Raw genomic sequence first — 25933 nt, 5'->3', positions numbered from 1 at the left:
CATTTAAGGGTTGACAGTGGAGGTGAGGGGATCTTGCTGGAGATCTGTGTGTGCCTGAGGCCTTCCAAGGGTAAGCAGATTTCCCTCCTCCTCCCCCCCCCCCCCATTTGTTTCTATATCCACAGCTGCTGTATTTGGGCTTATTCTTACTTACCGCAGCCTAGGACTTTGCTACCCTGCAATTATTGTTGTGCTTTCCATCACGTTAGTGTTACAATGGATGTTTTGCTTACGCCTTTCCAGTGTAGTTGGGTATCAATTTTGCATTAGTAGTCTGAAAACTAATTCTTGTTCTCCTTATTATTATTTGTTTTGTATTTGTAGGGTATTCTTCACTAAAATACTAAACACAAGAAGTCCTCTAGTTGTTTGGAATCTTCAGATGTTGCGACATCACAATATTTTAAGCTGATATGATAGTAGCCATTTTTTTTAATGAGATTCTGTAATCTTCCTGAGATGCACTTTTCCTTTCCAGATCACAGACATTTACGGAAAGCTGCATTTAAGTGACTGGTGATGTTACTTCTAAAAGTGTAAGTTAGATTCAGAGTTCTGCCAGTAATGGAATAAATAATTAATTCCTTTGTTTAAGTGATACACCTTCTTTCCTGTATCTCTGCTGTTAAGAACGTAGATGTGGCCCTGGATTATTGCCCCTTTGTGGCTATAGAAGATGAGAGGTGTGAGTGTTATGTTGTCAGGTCACCTTCCTGAAGCCCACAGTCAGGGGAAGCCATGATGGGAGTGGGCAAATGAATTCAGATTTGACTTTAAGGGAGCATGGTCAAGTGCTACTTTAACTGTAGCTGTTTGCATTGTGGTGAGTGAAAAGAGCGTTAATACCACTGTACTTGAACCATGAGTTGAACTGTTTTCAGTGTCTGGTTTTATACTGGCTAGTGTTTGGGCAGAAGCAAGATGTGTTCAGCAGCTGATGTCAAATAAGGGAGCTTTTCACTGTCAGTATTTATTGATATTTACCTTTCAGATGTCTGAAACAATGTTAAAACAGAGTAGCTCTTCATGCAGATGACCAAACTGTTCTTTGATTATTGCATGAGAAATACTATTCAAAATGTAAAGAGTTGGCCAGCCCAGTATCTTTGCTGTGGCAAGAGATTCTCACTCAATGCAGTTTGATACTACTAGCCTGAACTGATATGGTGCAGTTCTCCTTCATATGCCCTTTGGATAGCATGATCTAAAGGTGGAAAATGAATACAGAGCTAAATCTATTCTACAGTACTCAGACCAGAAGAGAGAGAATGTTGCAAAGGAAGCAGGAAGTCTGAGAAAGTCTTGATCTAATTTCCATAAATGTTTGTTCTAAACATATAACAAATACCAATATATATATATATAAAAAAAAGCTATTGAAATAATCCAGTTACTCCCCTTTTTCTGCAATTTTGCTGATTACAACTCCTTCTATAACAGTTTTTTTTTTTTTCCTTTGAGTGTTGTTATTCTGCACAGTTGTATGAGTCTGTATTTAAAAGTAATGCAAAGGGGAAAAGAAAATCCTGCAGTCTCAGCAGCACATATCTGGAGGGGCCACAGTTTCTGTTGAAATAAAGTTGTTAATGGAATTAGATTCACATTGACTTACTGTGAAAGGTTTCTCTTTATTGCACCCCTAAGATTTATGAAGGAAACGGTTCAGACTCTTGCAAATTCTTGTGAGCAGTGAGGAATACATGTTTTACTGTGCCAGATTAGAGCAAATGAAACTGTAGTGTATATTTCAGCTGGGATGGCCTTCTGGAAAAGTTCACTGTCTTCACAGAATTGTAGGGCTTGGAAGGGATCTCTGGAGATCATGGAGTCCAGCCCTCTGTGAAAACAAGTTCCCCAACAGTTGGTTTCACAAGAAAGCATCCAGGAGGGTTTTGAATACCTCCAGTGAAGAAGACTCCACAACCTCTCTGGGCAGCCCATTCCGGTGCTGTTAACCCAAGGAAAAAAGAGAATTTTCCTCATGATCATATGGAACTTTCTGTATTCCAGTTTTTGCCCGCTGCTCTTTGTCCTGTTGCTGGGCAGTTGAAAAGAATGTGTCAGCCCTTCTTCTCAGCTTTGTATCATCACCAGACTTGCTGAGGGTGGACTCTATCCTTTTGTCTTGGTCACTGATGAAGTTGTTCGACAGGACCAGATCCAGCACTGACTCCTGGTGAGCACTGCTAACTACAGGCCTCCAACCAGACTCTGCCACTGATCACTGCCCTTTGAGGGCAGTGGCTGACTGGCAGTTGTCAGTCCACCTCATGGGACAGCTGTCCACTCATCTATCCCATGCTTTCTAAGCTTCAGTACAAGGATGTTGCGGGAGACAGTGTCAAAATCCTCTCTCAAGGTACACAGTTTCTCTCCAATTCACAATTATCTCCTGAGATTTGATATCTGAAACAGCTACCAGACTAACTTCTGTGGTAAGAAGGTGGAAAAAAGAAATTTCTTTGGTGGAATTTACTCATTATATTTTAAAAGCAGTTAAAAGGGCTCATATGAGTAGTAGTAAATTGGGATGAGGCTGTGGAGGGAAAAGAAAAAAAGGAAGCTTCAGAGATTAGATAAGCAGCCATAATTTTCAGTACATACTTGCTCCAAACCTCAGAAGACATTATGGTTCATATATCACTGGATTTTGACCTGTGTTGGAAATACTTTTTAGCAGAACTACTATAATAAATTGGCAAAATGCATATACATTTTCCTTGAAACCTTCTGTATTTTTGCCAGTGTAAGCAAGAGAAATGCTTTTACTATAAGATTTTGGCTTTCCTATAACCCATGATCTTCGTTTCACTCTTAACATGTTTTAGCAGTGGCTTATTTTTTTTTTTTTTGTATTCACAGTTTTAGAAGGGGGTTTGTTGCAATGTGTTGTGGAGTATTCATAGAATCATAGAATGGCCTGGGTTGAAAAGGACCATGATGATCATCTAGTTTCAACCCCCCTGCTTTGTGCATGGTCGCCAGCCACTAGACCAGGCTGCTCAGAGCCACATCCAGCCTGGCCTTGAATGCCTCCAGGGATGGGGCATCCACAACCTCCTTGGGCAACCTGTTCCAGTGTGTCACCACCCTCTGTGTGAAAACCTTCTTCCTAATATCTAACCTAAACCTCCCCTGTCTCAGTTTAAAACCGTTCCCCCTTGTCCTATCATTATCCACCCTCGTAGACAGCTGTTCCCCTTCCTGTTTATATGCTCCATTCAAGTACTGGAAGGCCACAGTGAGATCTCTCTGGAGCCTTTCCTTCTCCAAGCTAAACAAGCCCAGTTCCCTCAACCTTTCCTCATAGGAGAGGTGCTCCAGCCCTCTGATCATCTTAGTGGCCCTCCTCTGGACCCACTCCAAGAGCTCCATGTCCTTCCTGTTCTGGGGTCCCCAGGCCTGGGTGGAGTACTGCAGATGGGGCCTCACGAGCTGAGTAGAGGAGCACAATCACCTCCCTCTCACTGCTGGCCACCCCTTTTTTAATGCAGCCCAGAACACAGTTGGCCTTCTGGGCTGCAAGCACACACTGCTGGCTCATGTCCAGCTTCTTGTCCACCAGGACCCCCAAGTCCCTCTCCGCAGGGCTGCTCTCAAGGATATCTTCCTCCAGTTTGTATAAATACCTGGGATTGCCTTGACCCAAGTGCAGCACCCTGCGCTTGGCCTCATTGAACCTCATTACGTTTTTGTGGGCCCACTTCTCCAGCCTGTCCAGGTCCCTCTGGATGGCTTCCCTTCCTTCCAACGTATCGACTGCACTGCTCAGCTTGGTGTTACCTGCCTCCCCTGCTTGATGACTTCTGCTGGGGGATGGAGAGCCATTGCGCTCTCAGAATATTCCACCGGCCATTTATTTTTCTGCACTTCTTTGTCTCTCGTATTCAGTCATCATAGCATATCAATGGACAACATTGAACATTAAAACATATGAAGTTAAATTAGACTCTTCTGCCTCACAAATAGTTCCATAGACAGAACCCTCTCTGTCATTTAGAAAGCAACTAGCAGATAATGTATATTTTAAGCTGGAAGTATGAAGACATTATAAGTATGAATTGTAATCATAAATGAGTAAGTATCAAAAACAGTGATGGAATGAAGCCAAGAATTTATCAGTTTTTCAAAACACCATTTACAAGAAACATTTTTGATTTTTCTTTAGTTACACATCCATCGATATTATGCAGGCTGCATATTGAATCATGACAGAAAGGTCTTTGGTGTATGAGGTGGTGGGTTTTGCTTCTTCAAGTTATTCCTTTGCTGCTGTTTAATCTGGAATTGGTCTCTATTCCCATTCATTTTAATTGCCAGCTATGAATTTAGAGGTTTTATGTTGGTATACTTGGCATAATTCCATTTTATCCTTCCTTGCCATGCTGGAAATGGGCTCCAGATCAGACACTGCAAAGGATATGCATTTAGAATCATTCTTTTGAAAACAGGCCTATCCCCAGAAGCACGCATCCATTCCTTGATGCTGTTTTACAACTACAAATGCTTGTCATAGGTGCAATCTTTTAGTGTCTAATAATAGTAGGTGAATCAATATAGCGAGAATCTCTTGCTTCTCTTTCATTGATGTTTTCAGGCTTTTTATGAAGGCAAGAGAGTTGAAAACGTTGAGTCTGGAGCAAGCAGATTCTTTGCCTAACTACCTCTAACCATCAGCAGAAGCATTTGGATATTGTGGAAGAGTGTTTCTTGTCTCCTGAAGTTCTTATTTGTGACCTTTGTGGTCAGTTGAAGTGTCAGTGTCTGCTTTCTTTGCTTCTTGGCTAGCATAATTTTTCTTCACAAATCCCATATAACATACCTGGAGATACCTACTGCTAGGCATGTTGCTGTGAGCTGCTGTTGCACTGGATTGATGATTAGGATACTTGAGTTCTTTAGTCACACTTTCTTGAGTTTGGTTAATCCCACTGGCACAGAGAAATACCATGTTTTGTGACACAAGTTTGAGGTCTTCCATGATGGTTCTAAAGGTGCGTGGCTGTTTTATTATGATATATCTCAGCTGGTGCATTTTTCTATTCTGGGGCTGTAGCTACATAACGCAGCCTTCTCCATTTTGTGTTTTTAATATCCTGATATAAATGATATTTTCTTAAGTATGGTTTAATGCTTGAGAATCTATCATGTCTGACAATCTATGTAGACATTATTTCTTAGACGGAACAAGTCTTTTAATCTCACTATTTCTAGTTTTATCTTAAGGTAATGGAGTTAGGTTTATTAGTTGTTGTTCAGAGAGCTGCTGTGTGATGAAGCTGAATGAGTTGCTTGCAAAGTTTTTGTTTTAAAGATTTTGTTTAATGCTAAGGGTCTTTCCAAATTTTTGTGAAGAAGACTGATCTTCAGACTCCATATTATAAGATCGGAACAGAAAATAATGGAAGGGAGGGAGATTCAGTAGTGAAAATGCATGTAGTGTGTGATCTACTATGTGCTGACCTCTTACACTTGTTTTTGAAGCTGGTGATTATTTTTAAAGTCAAACTTTTTCTGCCGCTTTGGTATGACTCTTAGGCATGACCTGATTCTCCTAATGCATGTCTTCCTAAATCTCAATGCATCTGCCTGCCCAAAAAGTGGGCCTCAAAGAGACAGGAAATACATCTGTAAAGTTTCTTTTCCACCCACGTGAGCACATAAATGAAAGAAAATTTGGCTTGCTGAGAGTTTTCCTTGCAATGGTACAGAGTTTATTTTGTTTAAAGTAAACTGAAATTTTTTGTTTGAGTAGATTTTATTTTGCTGATGAATTCTGTGGTGCTTAAAGTGAAACCCTCTTTGGTAACTGAACAAAGCCACCAGATATGTTATCTGACTTGACAGTCTGGTGTTTGATTAATCAAACTGTTAATTTGATTTTAAACGACTGATGCTCTTTTAGTATGTCTGACTTAAGTGCCGTTTATAATTATGGTACTGAATCAAAGGCTTTTCTCAACCATTGTACACATTAATTTGGAAAGATGTGTTTTGATTTTAGTAGTCATAAAAAATAGCATTGGTGTTTACTTTAAAGCACAAATATGTTCAAAGAAACACATAGTTGAAGTGATAAAGCAATGCCCTCACACTTTTTATCTGAAAAAGGAATGCAAGGGTGCAATCTTTAATAAGTTATGTAAACAGCACACTTCATCTTCTAAAGAGATAACTAGTTTGGAAGCATTCGTAGCAGTCTGATTGGTGGGCACTTAGCTTCGTGTTGTGAACATATATCTTGCAAAACTTTTGTGACACTGCTGGAGGTAGCGGATTTCATCTTGCATGTGGCTGCTTGCGTCTTGCAATTTGCTGGGAACTTGGAAGCAAAGTAATGGTATCCTGTAGCAGTTCATAACCTTGTGTGTTGAGGTGTATTTTCACATGGGTTGTAGTAAATGTTCAGGTGTTAGGATAACTGGATGTTTGACTGCAAGTGAAGATCACTCACAGTGGGTAAGGTCCTAACATTACAAAGACAGTTAAGCACCTACTTCGTTGAAGTCACCTGCCTAGTCTCATTTGCCCTGATCAGTACAAGAACTCTGAAAACAAATGCAGATGAGATCTATTAATTTCCATGGGCTTCATGTATATGATTTCTGTAACTGCAGGAGAGCGACTGCATCTGAAGAAAACCCTACTATTGCTATAAAAGCACTCTTATTAGTGACTTTCAATGACCAAAAATTAAATATATGGTAAATTTGTTGTCTAGTAAATGTAGAAAATAGTTCAGAAGTATCAGTCTTGACGTAGCAAAGGCAAAATGTCTGGAGGCATTATTTTTGCCTGGTTTTTAAATTCTGCATGTGTTGGATGATGTATTCTTTTCCCTAGTTTTCTTCACAAGCTGCTTGAATCTCAAGAGAATATTGCAATACTGTAACCGTATAGCAGATAACAATCCCTTAACAATTTCATTGTTATTTCCAAGTTTTTTTGTGCGTTGTAGTTAAGTAGGTGTTTAAAAAAGTAATCTAAAATTAGAGAAAGTTTTCCGTGCCTCCATTATTGGTTTCCCAACTATATATAGTTTTAAGAAGCCTGATTTTTCAGAGTAAGGATACTCAGCACTTCTTGGAAATGAATTCCCAAAAAGGTGACTTAGGTATCCTAACAGCCAAACTTATTAGTTATTCTTGAAAATCTTGGTTGAAGGACACTGGACAACACAATCTCTCTTCATGTAGGTTTTTCAGTTTTCTGTTCCTTTGTTCTCACATCATAATTTCATAAATTTTTCAGTCACTGCATCTTTGCAGACTACATAGACCTGAATTTTGACTGTAAAACCAAGCTAAGCCATCTTCTTGAGGTTTTTTCTTTAGTTTTTCATATACTGTAGAGTCGTATGAAAAGATGATAAATGATTTTATTTCCTAAACATCAGCTCTAGGGGAAAAAATATTATTTTGTCAATGAAAGAAGTGTGGGGAAATCATTTCTCCCTCCCTACCCCTATTCAAACCCTAAGAAGCTTAGAATTCTCAATTAGCATCTTGAAATGACCCTTAGTTGGCATATCACTCCGAACACAGATATTGTTTTATTTAGACAAGTCCAGTAGTTTCTCAGTTTTCTGAAGGTTGTGCAAGGCTGTGTCCTTAGCTTGTGGTTAAGTACATTCTGAGAAGAAGGTATATTTGTACTTGCATCTGATACTTATTTCTGTTTCTTGGCTTTGTGTTCTTGTTGAATTCACAAACAATACATTGGTGAGAGTTGTGCAACCTAGACATCCTCAGGGCTCCAGAGTAGACTGATTCTGAGTTGTGGATACAAGAGAATCATCCCAGACTCTGATTTACTTTACCCATCTACGCTCAAAGTATTGTAGGTTTGGGGTGCAGAGCCATGTTATTGTGATCAATTCATTTTTTTTTTTTCACTTTACATTATTAAAACTCCTTCTGGAGGGTTGCAGTGACTTGGAAAAGGAGTGAATTTGAAGTTAAAGCTAGAAAAGTCTACCAGGAATATTGAACACAGTGTAAGGCAGCAGCAATGGTTATGGCTGTGAAGCCAGTAAGAATGGTATTTTTCATAGGTTGCCAGAAGCCCACAGGGCCACGCGGAAGGTAGGAGCTGCCATCCTATGCATGTCTTGGATTTGTAAGTAGAAATTGTTTTTTAAGAAAGAAAAGGAAAATTCTTTTACTGAAAGAACCCTAGGGAGCTGGGCCAGAATGAAATTCAACTAATTGTAATACCCAGCTGAGACTAGAAGCCCTGTTCTCTATAGCCCACGAGAAGAGGCAATTTTAGACAGCAGCAACACTGAATTATCCTTTCAAGTTGTCTGTCTCTCAGCATTGACTTATGTAGGTACCCTTTGTTGATGGGGCTCTTAATTAGGCACCCCAGAGAAATTCCTGAAGTCGTTGAAGTGAATTTGGGTCTCAGTGAGATATAACTTTTTTAATTTGCCCTTCTGTACATAGTAAAAGAAATATACAGAAGAATATTGGAACATTTAAATTCAACAGAAAGTTGTATTTTTAGTCTTGAGAGTGGATCACTAAAACTAACTCTGCTAAGCATCTCACTTTGCAAGGCTACGTGGTTGAGGCAAAGCATAGAACTTGAGGTTTTTTTCCAACTGATTTTCATTTGTGCTACTTTTATTACTTTTGAACATAATTTTACAGTCAGAAGTTAAACATTTCCATTTATATTATCATAGTTGATCACATTTGATGCTATGCAGAAATATTTTTTTATTTGGATGACTGTCTTAAAGAGAAACAGAGGTGATAGTACTGCTAACCTGTACTGGCAGCTGTAGAGACCTGAAATAAAAGAGGGACATTCATTAAATAATAATACATGTGAATAAAGATCCTTTTATAAGAAGAAGAGTGGATATTTTCTTTTTCCAGCAGCCCAAGGTTTTGCAAAGTTTTGCTATAAGTTTGGGATGTACTTCACTCATTCTCAGTCTTGTTCTGTCTTAACTCAAAACCTGGATTAATTATTATTTTTTTCATTTCTTGTTTTACATGGATCCCTTGATAAGTCTGCAGAATGGAAAGAGTTAGATTATTTTTTCAGACCAGATAACTTTTCTGCCATATTGTAACAGTTTATGTGTAAAAGATGTGATATTAAAAAAAAAAAACAACAACTAACTACTGTTCATTTAAAAACATCTTTGCAAGCTTTCCAGATGAGTTCTTGGAGCCTGGAATATTCATCTCCTTGCAGACAGCAGTTTTTCTCTCCAGCAGTGACCTCCCAAAGAAATTCCGTCACAGAGAAGACATTTCTGTGGGGAAAAGGAGGAATGTGAACTGGTGTATCCTGATAGGTTGCTGCTACAGGATTGTTATTAGCAGGATGTCTAAGCCTCTGTGCTGGCAGTTCGTGGTCTTGTTCTCCTTCAGAACATCTTTGGCTTAAAGAATAATTTTTTTGACCATGGCAGGAAGGCTAAAAGTGAAGGGAACTGGTGTTTATAATTAAAAAAAAAAAATCTTGCTGAAAATCTCTCTTGAGTGTTTTTTGACTTCATTATAGATAAATGACTGTGTGGTGGTTGCGTTACTATAGCTGTCTTCAGCTATTTTTTTTCTTTTGCAAAGTGGAAGCTGAGTTTTATAGATGTAATTAGGAAATTGATCCTGTACTGTCTATGGTTTGAAATTAAGGCTATTAACCTCAAGTATTTAGTGCTTTAAATACACTGACTCAGAGTATTTAAAGTGAAAACAGCTATATGGGTTTGTTGGTGTGTCTGGCACAGTTACTGGAGCTATCTGAATTTCTATGGATATCTCTACCCAGCATTTAATTCTGTGGTTAAGGGAGTGTCGGCTGCTGGGTGGATTCCTAAGCACAGTTTTACACACTCACCAGTTTTGGCTAGGAGCTTGTACTCAGTACTGTGCATTACTGGCCTGGATTTGCCATATCCTGAGCGTGCCAAAGTACTGATGTTCAGCTCTGAGTTGGCTGGAGCAAGGGCTGAAGGTATTATTTACAGTGGTATGGAAGGGCAGGCAGCAAATTCTTAATCCATGCCAAACAGTTTACGGGAGATCTGGGACAGCACACACAGTATGGATGGGAAGCCTAGGTAACTAATACAATAAGGGACTTTGGAGAGATTATTCTTAATGGTTTGCACCGTTGGTCATTCTGTTGAAGATCTTCATTTGGAAGGAACTGATGGAAGGGCAACACTGGCTGAAATGCTTTCTTTCCTAATCATACCTACCCATCTGCCCAACACTGTATGGCTCTCTCATGACAGAACTGTCTTACAGACCTACTTGCTCCTATCTGTTTGTACTTCATTTTTTGCTTTCTGTGCAGGTAGGTGGCTTTTGCAATTCTCCTTTGACATTAATGTACTAACTCAGCTTGAAAAATCTTAACTCAGGAAGGAGTTCTTGCTGCCACTAGTGTACTGGGAAATGTTTTCATGGTTTCCTCCATGGGTGTGGACTACAGAGTAGTGAGTGTTGAGGTATCTAAGGTAGTTGTAACTGAGTTAATTTCAGTATAAGAGTTAATGCAGTTTGGAGCTCTGTGGAGGTTATTGCTCACATTGTTCAGGTTAGCTTGCAGAGGGCTATGTGCTCTGGAATAAGATTACTCTTGGTACTCATATTGGCTTTTAATGCTGCTTTATATCTTTTCAGACTGCATGTAGGGTAGACATACATGTGACCCTTCCCCTACCATTTCATCTGTGTTTAAATCTTAATTGAGGAGCCTAAAGATGTTCTCTTACTACTTGCCCAACTTCTAACAATCAGAAGACGTCTCACTTTTCCCTATTCAAAGCATATCCTTGAGCATACTGATCTGTGGATTCCTCCTTTATACTTGGATTTCTAATAGTTCCTCACCTCAGTGCTACAGTTTAGGGCACAAGTCCTTTTCTATCCTGAACTAATGAAGACTTTGGAAGGTGTACTATTGTACTGGTGATTCTTGGAGCATGTGGGGAGCAGAGAGGCAAGAAGAAAACGTGTATACTCTGCACAGACCTGTATATGTTCTCCCCACAGAGAATTCCAGTTCAGTTCTTTTTCCAGGATTCTATGTTTCCCATGCAAAAAATCAGATGTCAGTTCTCTACCCCCCTAACCTGAATATGATCAGTGCAAAAACGTAGAGCTGTTATGTTCAGTTTATCAGCACTTCGTATTGTTCAGTTACTGCCTTCCTGTAGGTCTTGGTTATGTAATGATCCCAATTATACCATGTTTTCTTTTTCTCTGTCTCTCTCTCTCTCTGTCTCTCTCTCTCTCTGTCTCTCTCTCTCTCTGTCTCTCTCTCTCTCTGTCTCTCTCTCTCTCTGTCTCTCTCTCTCTCTGTCTCTCTCTCTCTGTCTCTCTCTCTTTCTTTCTTTTCTTTCTTTCTTTTCTTTCTTTCTTTTCTTTCTTTCTTTTCTTTCTTTCTTTCTTTCTTTCTTTCTTTTCTTTCTTTCTTTTCTTTCTTTCTTTTCTTTCTTTCTTTTCTTTCTTTCTTTTCTTTCTTTCCTTTCTTTCTTTCCTTTCTTTCTTTCTTTTCTTTCTTTCCTTTCTTTCTTTCCTTTCTTTCTTTCCTTTCTTTCTTTCCTTTCTTTCTTTCCTTTCTTTCTTTCCTTTCTTTCTTTCTTTTTTAAGCAAGCATGTTTAGCATGTTTTAACCTATGGCTTATTCCCAAATTAATTTATCTGGTTGCTTGCTCTTAATTACTTGAGAACAAACACTATTATTCCATTTCCTTGTCAAAATAACTTAGTCCTCCATTGATGAGAGGAATTAAATCAAGACCGCTTAAAATGGCTGTGCAGGAATATTCAGCATCTATGAAAATGTTTTTGGTAAGTATTCATAAGAGTGAGTCATGTTAACTTGCTTGGAAACGAAAGCATGTGAATGATGATACAAGAGCTGCAGTCCAGTTAGAATGGACACACTTTGCTGGTGGACAGCCACAGTACTGCTGTGGCATTGTCACGTACCACGCCAAAGGATGAGGTTCTGAATGTACCGGTATCCTGCAGAGCCAATTTAATCATTCTGTGATTTAATCATGCTGAGATGGCCTCATATCTCTGAGGTACATTTGGCTCGCTGTAGTGTTAAGAGAATCTTTCATTTGGGATGCACACACCACTAAGCAAACTGTGTTGCTAATTGTAGTTAGAAAGAAGACAATAGGTATTTAAGTGGTGAGTAGCTGCTCACTCTACATTGAGTGCAAGGCTTGCCTGGGTTAAGGGAACCTTTTCATTGTCTGCTACATAAGATAGGGACTGGATTCTCAAGGTTTTATGAATGCCATCTACAACCCAATGTTTTAACGCTTTTTTTAATTATTATTATTTTTTACTACCTGCTAGAAGTTTTTAAAGCGTGGCAAGGTGGGAAGAAGAATATTATATTAAACACAGTTATGTTGAATATGTTTCCTTGACAGATTCTTAGATTAATACAAAGGACTATTAAAATTTTCTGGTCTGGCCTTATTGAGATGACAGAATTTCACTCAGTAATCTTTGTAGGAAGCCTATTACTTTTCATTCGACAGAAGTTTACAGTTTTGGATATATTTGAAAGATATGTCCGTATACACATGAATACATATAAGCAGCTTAAACTTGTGATGAGAATTTAGTTGTGGTCAAATAGAAGATGTAAATTTCAAGAGGGATTACAATCTCTAAAGGGTAATTCCACCTAGAAAAATTAATGTAATTAGAATCAAATTATTGCAGATACATTGATAATACTTCTATTACAAACTTCTGAAACAGAATTGGCATGTTGTCCTCTTCACTGCTTGTTTAAAAACCCCTCCTTTTTGCTTTCATTCTGCCATGTTGTGTTTACAGCTCCTGTTTGATGAGGGATTAATCACATTTTCTTCCTGAGTCTTTTCTTAAGCTTGTAGTGGACAAAATGAAAGGAAAACAAGGACTGCCTGGATGTTCTAGGTGATTTCATTTTATAAATCCTTTCAGGAGATCCTGTGTTTACTAAGTGAACTACATGGGGTTAATTTACTAAAGTGTTCAGAAGGAATTAGGCAGATGAGAAAAGAAGCCTTACCTAGAGCTGCTGCTCTTTGCCAGGAACAAAAGTAAAACAAATCAGTGGCAGGATGAGTGGATCCGGTTAAATAATAATGTCTCTGCAGCAGGAAGTCTGTCTGTCAACTGAAAGGTGAGACAGCAACATAATGACAATGCCCTGTGGATCAACTCTGAGGGGAAAAAAAAAGCCATCACCAACAACACAGCCCAGGCCCTTAGCTGAAAGAAAATATACGATGACAGTATTCACACCAGCATTTCTTAGTTTCTAAGCTCACGTATCTAAAAACAAATTTCTTCTGGAGGTGATTCACATGCAGATTCCTTGTTGCTGGTGGAATACCCCAGGGTGACTGGGAGCTGAGTCTGGCCCTTTCTGTTTGCACAGCGAAACTGAGTGCTACTTTCTCAGTGAACTACCTGCGTAGAGCTGAACATCTGTGATATTGAAGTGCTCTTTGAGTAGCTTTGACACTTCTATTTTTCTTTCCCTGGAATAAGAGGTGGGTCCTGTAGAAGTCTTCAGCTTTTGCATGGAAATGAACTGTGTGAGGGTAAATGTCATGCCCAGGTTGTGACCTGAGGACTGGGGGGTATGTAGTTGGCTTTGTGTCAGCAATGGCAGAAATAAGGCTTGACAGAGTATGTATAAAATTATGAAAACACTTGCAAAAGCTTTTGTGTTTCTGCTCTGTTGTTTGTATTTCCATTCCAGAGGAGTGGAATGCTCCTAGGGCTTGTGCCAATTCCATCAAATTCAGGAATGTTTGTAAATGATCATTGTCTCTGAGAGAGGCTCCGGTTATCTAATGCCCTTAAGTATGGATTTCACAGCTGAGAGAAATTTGAAAACTTCAGTCTCCATTTCTAAGACTGTCAGCATGTTATTTATCAAAATCACCATTTAAAAATATAAATGAAATCTTCTCACACTGCTTTCAAGAGATCCCAAATTGACATTTTTTTGTGCTTAAAACATCTACAGGAAGCAAATGTGTTCAACTGTTTTCAAATGATCAATTCTGTTCTCATTTCCATTTGGTAATTTGCAGTGAAAGATTTACCTGCTGTACAGTGGAAACGCCTTTGTTTCTGGACATTGCTGCTTAGCAACAGGCCAGATATTTACTGTCAAACAAATAAAACAAAGGCCTCATCTGCTGCTTGGAGGCCCAACTTCATTGTTACTGAGCTGCTCAACTGGGTCATCTATGTAAGCTGAACTCAGCTATCTCCACTACATTGTAATTTAACTGTAGGAATCCATTTGCTCCTCACGTTATCTAGCAAGGTTATAACTGTGTGGGAGTATTCTAATGTCACCTATATTATTCATTTTCAATTTTTTTTTCATCAGAGGGGATAAGGAAAACCTGCTGTATGAAATAGTCCAATTTTCAAAAGTAGCCTTCTTGGTTACCCTGGGACAATGGGGGATTTTCTTTTACTAAGTTCCTGCTACACCTACAGTTTAGACTTTCGCTTCTGTTACCTCCCTTGCTTTGCTCAAAACAAGAATCAGAATAGATTTCTTGCAACCAATCTGAAAAAAAAAAAGAACAGAAAGCCCAAGTCCCAGAAGGAGCAGTCAGGCAGAAATGCTCCTGTCAAAGGGAAATTACCGTAGAGGCAAGTAGATAATCAATAGTAATCAAGCTGGTGACTAAAATACAGCAGTTTCCCTCAAGACTTGTGTTGTATTCATCTGCAGTGGGTCAGAGGCCAAGGCAGACAGATTGCAACTGAGGTAAGCTTTTCAGAAAGGCCCCGGAATGTGACAAACTTGTAGTTTATTAATTGCTGGAACGTGTCACTAAGACTGTGGTTGCTTTCTGCAGTCAAAATAAATGCAAGCAGGTGGGTTGCTCCTCCCTGTGTCACTGCATCTGCATTCCTGTTCTTGTCAGTTCAGGAAGCACAAATGACATCTGTCAGTTGTATATCCACATACAAGCTATATGAGGGATAAATATGGGGGAGGCTGTGAAAAGGATTCTGAAAAGGACGGAAGTATAAACTGAACTGAAGTGTAGGGAATAATTTCAAAAATGTTTCTGAAACTCAGTGCCAAAGGTAGACATCTTATATCCTTAGCTCCCATACACAGTGCATATCATTGTACAACAGATGTGCAAATATTTACATGTAAGCCAAGAATGAGTTTTGGCTTTTCCAGGTGGGCACTAGAAGCAATTGTTCCTGGCATTGTGAAATAAATAGTCAAGGAAACTGTGGCATCAAAATACAGAAATATTCCAGAACTGCTTCTTGTAGTTGCAAGCCTCAGCACTGAAGTGGGAAATAACAAGCAAGGCCTGAAGAATAAAATGCTTTAACTGACTTATAGATTTTGAAGTAGTCAGTACCCATATGAAGTCCATAGTGCATGGTCTGGAATATTAATTTTACAGGATAATCCATCTGGCCATCTGCTCATCTGAAATTCAAACAGGGCTGTGTATTACACGTTAATGCCCTATAGCAACCGATAGCTGTAAATGATCAGCAGAATATGTCATTCTGTCTTGCTCTTCCATCAGTGAATGAGTGTGACATATCATTTAATACATCAGCTACTGATTATTCCTGATGGGAGGGTGATAAAGCAAATGACTGAGCCAGTAGTGATGTTTGGCATGCATCTCATGGATCCATTTTTTTTTTTTTTTGCTGTTGTTGCTCTCTCCTATGGTCCAATTATTTTGGGTTGTGCCAAAGGCTAGAGGAAAGATTGTGTTTAGATCTTCAGATTGGAAGTAACGTGACAAATAATTTCCTCTGAGAATTACTTTCCTGTGGAAACAATTGGTCTTGACTACTTAGTCAAGACCAATATTTCAAGCTCATGACTAGCCTCTGGAAACCATGAATATATGCAGGTTTTTTCAGACCTAGTAAAAATTTGATTTGACATGGTTCCAACAACCAAACTGATGTTTTCTGTGCAGAATTAAGAAATTGAGTATTTTAATTTGCACCTTACTTTATTAAGCATTCATTAAATACCCAATACTCTGATTTAATATATTTAAATCACTATTTGCCTGTTTTTTTAAAACTATCCAATCCAATAGTTGTCCTTGTCTTTCCTTCTAACATTGAACCATAAATTCTAATTACCTTCATTAACAAATGATGCCTTTGAGAAGTATGTGATTTGAGTAGTTGCTGATGTCTTTGTCATGGCAATGGCAAACTTAGAATGTCTTAAGTTTGGGGGGTATTATAATTATATTCATTTATCTAACTTCTTATGGTATTTGATATGTAATAAGCATGAAATATTTCAGTCTAAGCAATAATTATTAATCTTTATGTTCTGTCTGTGTAACACAGCACGAGGAAGATTTACAGAAATAAAATGTGAGGTGGAATTTTGCTTCTGTGCTTTCTACAACAATTGGGACCTCTTTTTGTTTTTTTTTTTGTTTTGTTTTTTTGTTTTTGAACTATTTACCTCTAAGATATTCAAAGATTTTTCTTAAAAGGTAAACTGACTTTTTGCTCTTTTGTTGAGTGAAGTTGCTTAAAGTCTGTTTTGTTATTGCCTATTCTGCAGAATGCACACTGAATTGTTTCACTGAATTGTGGACAAATCAGGACAAATAGGACCTATTTTTAATAGGGATATCAGGGGGATACCAAGGGGAAGTTCTTTATCAAGAGAGTGGTGAGGTGCTGGAACAGGCTGCCCAGGGATGCTGTGGATGCCACATCCCTGAAGGTGTTCAAGGCCAGCTTGGATGGGGCCCTGGGCAGCCTGGTCTAGTATTAGATATGGAGGTTGGCAGCCCTGCCTGTGGCAGGGGGACTGGAGCTTGATGGTCCTTGAGGTCCCTTCCAACCCAAGCCTTTCTATGATTCTATTTTTCTCAGAATCTAAGTATGATTTTCTCTTGAAACTGTTGCTTATATTTTTTTCCCAGTGTGTGTGAAGAATGGTGGAAGAATCTGAATTGTAATGTTTAGAAGGAACTTTAAAGACCTTAGAAAACTATAAAAATGAAGTGAGTAATATTGGCTTAAACTCTTAGTCTTCCTAATGGATTTACTTTTTAGTTGTAGTAAAAAGAGAAGTTATAGTGGACTAGGAAACATATTTCTGTAAACTTTGAAACCACAGCAATTTAGATAACACATTTTAGCTTAGATTATGGTTATGAATGGTTGCGTTACAAAAATTCCATGTAAAACCACTTTGTACCGTAAGAGGTAAATGCCTTTATGTAGGTGAATAATAAAGATGAGAAATCAAAGGAAGACTCAGAAGAATACTTTTTTTAGTGAAGAAGCGAAACGGTGTGTAAATCATCACATGAAGTAAATGCTGTTTTTCTTCTCTTTGCTGTTAGTAATAGTGAGAGAAAAATGACTTTTTCTTTATTGGATATGAAGGAGGGGATAGAAAGAAGTCTGTTCCCTCAGAGCTTTGAGTTTTGTTTGGCATCATTCGGCCGCCATAGACCTGAATAACAAAGAAAGCTTTCAGCTTACCTTACTATTGAGGTTGACTGAGAGCAGAGAGTGAGACTTAAGTAAAAGGTTAGATAGAACCTTGGGAGACAATTAAATAATTTATAGTTTTGTTTCCTTTTCATTGGAAGACAACAGAATCTGGAAAAGACACAGGCAAAAATACTGTGCATCTCCCAAGCAAGCAGGTATTCGCTGTTTCCTACTCCATCATGACCTGAAAGGAAGAAGCAAATTATGATAGCATCTTGGTATTGGTTTTAAGTGCAGGTGCAAATTTAATTCTGATGAAGTAAATATAATAATTAGATGAAATAATAACATGGGGTTTTAAAAATCCCTGACAACTTCAGCCTTTTCTGAGTCTGTTTTTGTAAATGAATGACTTGACGTCTCAGTCTGTATATTAATAAGACATTTGCTAATCTGTTGAACTGATTTTACTGAAGACACATTTTCTTTTCTAAATTTACCCGATCTGGCTTCTCTTTCTGTGACTTTTGTTTCTTGAGGCTTTTCTTCATTTTAATATGCTCACAATTAATTTCAAATTAAATATTAGATACTTCTTGGTGTTGAAGTCTCATTTGGTCCACACAAAAAACAAATATGTTATTTGGAATGCATTGATAGTTTGTCATCATGACTGTGTTCGAAGGAAAAACGGAAGAATTCTGCTTGCTACTAACTTATTTTCTATTTTTCTGTTGTTGCTCTGTTTAATGCCTGTTCTGACAACTCAAAATATCGAACAAACAAAGTAAATATGCGCTATGGAAACCATAGATCATAAAATATTCATGTGTTTAGAAAAAATACACATTTAAGTTTCTTTTGGTCTCTTCAGGATAACTTTTGTTTCACTGTTTCAGTTTCAATAAAAGAGACAGCATGCACTAAACAGATAAAATTTCCATTTATGTTTGGGGATATGGAGCCAAGTTTTGCTATCGGCTCTACTACTGTAAATGTGTTGTAACTGCCTTGGAGTTTCTATGGTATTATCTTGTCAGAAGTAGACAGTGATTAATGAGGAATACAGTAAGTGTACCTTCTAGTGATATCTAACCACAGGGCAGATTTCTCCCTTCACCCCCAGATATGAAACTAGCTCTAGGTGCCTTCTGTAGATGTTCATATATTGCTCTGTGATGTCATGCAAAGCTGTTCTAGAGCATTTTGAGTAAGCCTTAATTTTGCGGCTAGGGCACTTTCTTTAAAAACAGGAAATAAACATGTTTTGTCTCAAGAGAACATATTAGCCAAGTCTCCCAAGATCTGATTATATGGTTTAGTTGCTCCACTGTTATTTAAAGCAAGGACACCAGCAGTTTTTCCGTCACTGTTAAAAGTATGCAATATGTCTGCTTACAGGAGAGATGTAGATAACCTACCTCACTGCTCATGTGATGGGAGGATCCTCCACTGAGGAGCAGTGACCATTTGTCTGGGATTTTTGTGCAATGGAGCGGGGAGTTATGAAACATTGATACATGACTGAAGTTGTCTTTGTCCCTTGCCAAAAACAGCAGTAGCAGTGACACAAGCTATCAACTTTATCATAAAAATATTTATCCTTTATCCTAAAAATATTTATCCTGTTCTAGGATGGTGGAGGCTGTCCTCTTTATGGGATACATACTAGACACATGGCACAGAACATCAGTGAATTTGGCTGCCAAAGGTTGTATTTTTATCAGAATCATTTACCTGTTAATTCTGTTTGTGCTGGGTATGTGTGTGCCGATACTGTAGTAGGGAAACAAAAGACTGAAAAAAATACAGTGATTTGTCAAGGTGCAATTGCACAGGCATTCCCTCCACCAAGAAGAAGGGGGCAAAAGCACTGTAGAAAGTGAGATGTTGAAAGTAAACCTCACTGTATTCCAGGTCTATAGAAAAGATTTTTTAAATCTGCTGTGTAGTCTAATACTGAGACTTGAAGATTTATATCAGGGGAGCTTGCGTTGCTGAAACATCATCACATGTTCTACAAAAGCATTTACAGTGCGAAATGTAACGATCTAGAACTACAGGTTTTGGGATAACTAATCAAAGTAAGCTGATAAAATGTGTAAGCTGCAAATGAAAAAGAACCATCAAGCTAAACTAAATCAGGGGAGAAGTGAGGAGGAGGCCAGTAATGTGGCAGCTTCTATTCAGACAGTCGAGCTGCATTTGTAAGTGATGAGGTGGTGTGAATGTGACAGTAGAAATCCAGACAATAAGTGTGATTGATATCTTTCCTCCTCTGCTGCTCACTGCATGCTGGGAAAGAAAGTAGTTTTTAAATTTGAAATTGCACCTTTAGCCACACAGAAATATCCCTCAGCAGAAAGGAATGAATGAAGATTACTTAAAACATAATAAATTTAATTAGACTGTTCTTTCTGTCCAAAGTTGCTATTTCTGAGTTAATTTCATCGTTTTGTTGGGATGGTTCAACATGTTTTCCAAGTGTTATGTCTGTTTATACAGTTTATGGAATCTAGTCTGAGAACAGAACTTGTGCTGTCTGACTAGATTTTCCAGTCACGTGGCTGGATAAATGACTTCAAAATATTAAGTCCACAAGTGAATAGTTATGAAGAACAGTTCATGTGCATCCCCTTGTATTTGTTTTGCTTATAAGCAGTGAATATTAAATGACTGTGAATGATTTGCAAAAATTGTCTTACTTGCAAGCAGCCTATATGTGCAAATAGAGACAGTTCCTTCTGACTGGACTTGAACTATATCTAAGTGTAAGAAACAGATGTCCCCTGTTTCTATCTATATTTAAATGCATTTTTTAAAATATACTTTGCTATTGTTCACAAGCAGCCAGGAAATCCTGAGTGAACACTGATGGCTGACTGTCTCCACTGTCTTATGTCTTATAAAAATGTCTTCATTATGCAAAACAAGTGTAAAATGCTACCACATGGATGCATCTGAAAATGATAATTTGAGAGAGATAGGAACAGAGATTGTATCCCAAGAGAGCTGTGGTTATGGTAGCAATGTTGGCTCTTAGATAAGTTTTACTAATAAAACTGTGACATACAGCCTAAGTTGCTCCGTTACCTGTGAGCCTTCTATTTTAGTTTACACAACAGTTGTAATAAGGTAACCAAATATCAAGACTATCTTCACTAAATCAAATGTCAAGCCTTGATTCTTCTTGGAGAGCTGGAACAAGAAAGTCTGTAATGGGATATACAGAAGTTTCTTGGGCGCACGAGTTGGAATCTGGCAGTGATCACAAACCCACATGTAAAAGGATGTTCACGTTTGTAGTTGCCAGGCTGGTTTTACCGTGTTTGAGAGGTGTCTCCAACAATGTATACTTTGTGTGTGTACGTGAAGAGAGTAAATTTCGCTTTGAGTGAATAAGCCTCTGGGCTTATTTTTTCCCAACACTTTTGTGTAATCACCAGAGCGTGCCACGTCCTTTAGCTAATATTTGTAGTAACTTTATATGTTAAAACAAGGCTGTGTAGTAGCTGTTGGTAGCTTAACCATGTGGCTGCAAAATTAACCTTTGACCTTTCTTAGCCTAATCAGGAAATTGACTTTAAGAGTTATTCCTTGACTTGGGATATGTGGTTAAAGTTAAACATCTCTAATAGGAAGTCTAGTAACAGGAAATGTGTGAATGCTAATCCACACAAATATAAACAAACCTTTGTCTTACATGCAGTTTTATTGGAATTTTCCTCTTGACTCACTTTCCTTCAGTAAGTCAGAAAAATTACAAGGGCTTGTTAAAGTCTTAGAAAGGCTTCAACTTTTTTGTGGCTACAGATTTATTGGATTTCTACTTAGGAAACCTTTAAAAGGGGGGGTAGGATTTTGTCAAGAATCAACTATGGTCAATTCACCTTCACTACAGTTCTAATTAATGAAGTTATTCACCAGAAATGTCTACTTCCTAAGGATCAAAATGAGAATGTTCAGGCACAGCATTAAAGAAAGAGTGCTTTATTTATTTATTTTTGCCTGACTCCACGTTGGATAATTTTGAGGAAAAAGAATTAATAGAAATGCCTACTTCTGTAAGATTGTTTTGAAGCCTCGTCAGAAACATGTTAGTCAGAAAAAGCCTGTAATGAATACAATTCCAGTTCAGAAAACTATCCATGAGAATTTGAAAGATTTTTGTTGTTTTCATTGGATCCTTTTTACATCTCAATAGGAAGGTAGACTAGCGTGACCTGACGCTATGCATAATCAGCTAATCACTACAGGTATAAATTCAGACTTCAGCTTGGAAAACATTTGAATTTTACTTCAGTTTTCATACTAAATCCACAGACACTTCACGTTACTATTGAGTTCCATTGAGTTCAATGGGATATTGTGTATGTCCATTGACTCAGATCAGCTTCCGGGATTAGGGCCAAGGTAATTTTAGTGGGAAGAGCTTCCTTAAAGTCCGGAGAAAAATCCTAGGGGAGCAGAACAACAGTCTGGTCTGAAAAGGTTGTTTCTCAAAACAGAAAAGAACAAGAAGATAACTGTAAAACACTTCTTAGAGTTCACGTAGTTCTTTTCTTAACCTCTCTAGAATAAGTAAATCAGTGCTTATTTACTTAAGAAAGAAACACACAAAGTATTTACTTCGCATATGAAAGCAAGGAGCATGTAAGGCATCAGAATAATTTTATAATGATATGTGTTCTCTTCATGTGTATTTACAACTCTGTCTAACCCACAAAACACACAACTTACGGCATTTCTTTGCAGATAATTTTGTTCCTAAGGGAACATTGTCAACAAAGTTCTTAAGATGTGCAAATTATGTGAGCTTCAATAAAAATGTTATTGGATGTAAAATGAGTATCAGATGACAATCTAAAATGTATTTAATGATTAAGAACTGTGAAGTTGTATGAGTATCATATCAGTCCAGCCTTGTTAAGTAAATTTGGGATGAATTCTGTTTACCTTGATATAGAGTTTTCTTCAGACCTCATAAAACCTTCCCCTTAGGGCACAGCAAAGTTCCATCCCCTTTAAGTATTCAGTCTTGTTTCTATTTTCAGAGCCCTATTTGTAGAATTCAGTGTTGTAGTTATTCACACTACTGTTGTCCAAAAGCTCTTTGCCTACAATACCCAGGCAAACATGAAAAATTGGTTTATATCACAGCCTTGTTAAACACGTTTTGCAAAGTGGCAGTGAATGATGACTGAGGAATATGCAGCTGGCAGAATCCTTTCTACTTGAATGTAGTCATGTCTTAAAAAAAAAGTTACTATGTAAAGGTGTGAGTATTTATACAGGAAAATGTCAGGGTCTAGTTCTTTCATTGCTCTCCTGGAGTCATTCCTGAAGTCAATAAATTTAAGAATACTGTTTCATTTTCAGGTAATGGAATTTAATGAGAAAAAAAAACTGTAAAGAAGAGGTGGAGTGAGCCTCAGAATAGTACTAAGCTTTTTTTTTTTTTTTTTTTTTTTTTTTTTTTTTTTTTTTCCCTAGCTAAAATAAAGACTGTCTTTTTAATGTTGCTGTTTGGCAAGGATCTTCATCGTTTCCCTTGAACAACGATCTTTTATGGTGAATTTCAATCATGCAGTAAATTTAGTATTTTTGAATACCCGAACCTTGTGACACTAATCTTTTTCCACAGGAAAAAACTCCTCACTTTTACAACGAGTCTACTTTTTTTCCTCTTCAAATGTTGTTTCTTGTTTTCTTTTAAAAACTGCTGGAGCATTCGGGAAAGAAGTCTGTTCTTATGAGATTTGTTTTGATAGAGTAGAAATCGCTGTTAACCAGGTAGTGCAAATCATAATCCTTCTTTACTTCAGTGCCTTAAGGCTGGAATTCCAATGAGATTGTAATTTACTTAGTTAAAACGTTGTCTGTGAAATGAAGCTATTCTTTGTGTTGGAGGTACACAGGACTGAGTTGGATGTACTTAGTGAGAGTGGGTATTACATACTTCTCCCAGGAAAGTGAGGTCTGGCAATTTACCCTGAAGACCTGACCTGAGGCCTTGTAGCTGTAGGTTCAGGAACAGCTGTAGCTGTAGGTTCAGGAACATGAGGCAACCATCCCAGGTTTTATACTTCAGGCTCCTGTTTATCTTCTGATACATTGTAGGATTGTGCTGCCATCCACTGAGACCTGAAAAAGACCAGGAGAAGTGGACTGACAAAAGCCCTGTAAAGTTGAGCAGAAAGAAGTGCTAAGTCCTGCATCTGGGAAGGAGCAACCCCATGCACCAATATAAACTGGGAGCTTATCAACTGGAATGCAGCTTTGTAGAAAGAGGTCTCTGGATTCTGGTGTAACCAAGTTGAATGTGAGCCAGCAGTGTGTTCTTGTGGCAAAGAAGGCTGGTGGTACCCCAGACTGCATTAGGTGAAGTGCTGCAAGCAAGTCAAGGGAGGTGACCTTTCCCCATGGTTCTGATGAGGCCAGGTCTGGAGACCAGTTCTGGGATCTCCAGTTGAGGAGGCACTGGTGCACGCTGAAGAAGCAATGAGCCATGGAGGTGATAGAGAGGCTGGAGTACATCTCCAATGAGGACAAGCTAAGAGAGCTGAGACTATTTTAGCCTAGAGGATGGGAAGTTTGGGGAGGGTCTTATCAAAGTACATAAATACCTGAAGGGAGAGTGTGAAGAAGATGGAGCCAGGCTTTTTTTGGTGTTGTCCAGAGACATGACCAGAGGCACAAAGTAAAACACAGGAGGCTTCTTCTGAAAATGGCAAAATACTTTTCAGCTATGACAGAGCACTGGCACAGGCTGCCCACAGATGTTGTGAAGTCTCTTTCCTTGCAGCTATTCAGAGGACATTGGGACATGGTTCTGGCAACTGGCTGTAGATGGCTCTCCCTGAGGAGGAGGGTTGGACCAGATGACCTCCATAGATCCTTTCCAACCTAGACCATTCTGTGCTTCTGAATGTGGCTTTTTTCCAGTCCATCATATGCAGTGGATCCAGACTGTTCAAGTGTTGGCTATATGAATAGAGAATGTCATTCTAGCAGCCACTTAATGATCATGTGAAATAAAACAGTGGCACAAGACTTAAATGGAAATAGAAGCATCAAGCAGACGAATACGCACTGTGGGGCTGCTAGTTCTAGTTTGGCTTTAGTTTTAGTAAGGAAGGTGTTATTACTTCTCATCTGTGAGGTAGAATGAATTTGTGGGCTTAACTCACCCTTAATGGACAAATATTCTTGTACTGTAAATTTACATTTAGCCCCAGATGACATCCTCTTTGGTGTTCTCAGACTAAGATCCAGTATTGGAAAATGTAGAATTATGTTTACCTGTCTTCCATCTTTCAGCACAATTGGAAGAAGCAGGCCCATTTCTTATGTTTTACTTTGTATATGGGATGTTGCTGTCTAGAGTCATCAGTCTGGACCAATACCTTCATAAATGAAAGCAATTGATAAACTCATTTAATTGTTCACTTCTTCAGATTTTTATGCATCATAAATAACAAAATTGAAGCCTTGCCCTCTACAAAAGCAAACCAACATTATTCAATTTTAGTTGTTAAACTGCGCAGCTAAGTAAGCAATGGGTTCTAAATGAGCTTTTTTATACCATATGTCCCACATCCAAAACTGGTGGCTCAGTCGTCTTTCTCAACTGTATGCACACCTGCTTCCTCAACTATAAGGGTTGTTTCTCATTCACAACTCTCTTGATTATATTCATTCAGAGTTAATGGCAGGTAAGGTCCATTAATTTCCAACTGTTATTATGACCATACGGGCTACACAATGCATATTTTGAAGTAGTTTGAGTAAATATTTATACAAAGGATGTGAATGGTAACTGCAAACTTACACATGCTGAAAGAACAGCAGCAGTATGCTGTGTTGTTTTTTATAAGGCTAACAAGCTTTATGAAGGGATATTTCTATCACAGAATTATGGTGATAGCCAGCAGTAAATCTGTGTAAAAACCTTTTTAGAAAAAACAGTGCAACTCAAAGAACTGTCTGTTAGTTTTGCTATCCTAATGAATTCAGAACTGCTCAGATCTTGTTCAAATCTTGACAAAAAGGTGGAGGATGACCTTCTATGCAAACACAAAACAACAACAAAAATTGTGAGGGAGGAGAAACCAACCAACTAAACCCCATCTGCAATGTCTGCCTAAGAAAAGAAGAGTGGTGGCAAATTCTGTTCACTATGATCTTACAACTTAAATCAATTTGGAGCTCCTTAACTATTCTCGCATGGTGGGAGAGACCTATTAAAATCTAGGACTATTTCTGGAACTCCTTAATGAATGGTGTCTATGCCTTAGTAAACCTTCCATTTTATCAACCTCCCTCTCATGGCTGAGGGTCTGCAGCACATCCTTGGCAGCTCTTTTATAAAATACTTCAAAATCAAAACATTTTAAAGTCAGAAACTGGGAAACTGGGAGTGGAAGCTGAAAGTCCCTGCTCATTTTCCT

At 38.3% G+C, this 25933-nt stretch overlaps 1 long non-coding RNA gene across 1 annotated transcript in view; it reads left to right on the top strand.

The window, feature by feature from the left end:
- Window positions 1-25933, top strand: part of LOC101749139 — a 219515-nt gene that overhangs the window by 21564 nt on the left and 172018 nt on the right. The window lies entirely within an intron of this gene.

This window comes from Gallus gallus, chromosome 2, assembly GCF_016699485.2.
Source record: "Gallus gallus isolate bGalGal1 chromosome 2, bGalGal1.mat.broiler.GRCg7b, whole genome shotgun sequence".
Classification (NCBI taxonomy): domain Eukaryota; kingdom Metazoa; phylum Chordata; class Aves; order Galliformes; family Phasianidae; genus Gallus; species Gallus gallus.
This window is presented reverse-complemented; position numbering and strand designations above follow the sequence as displayed.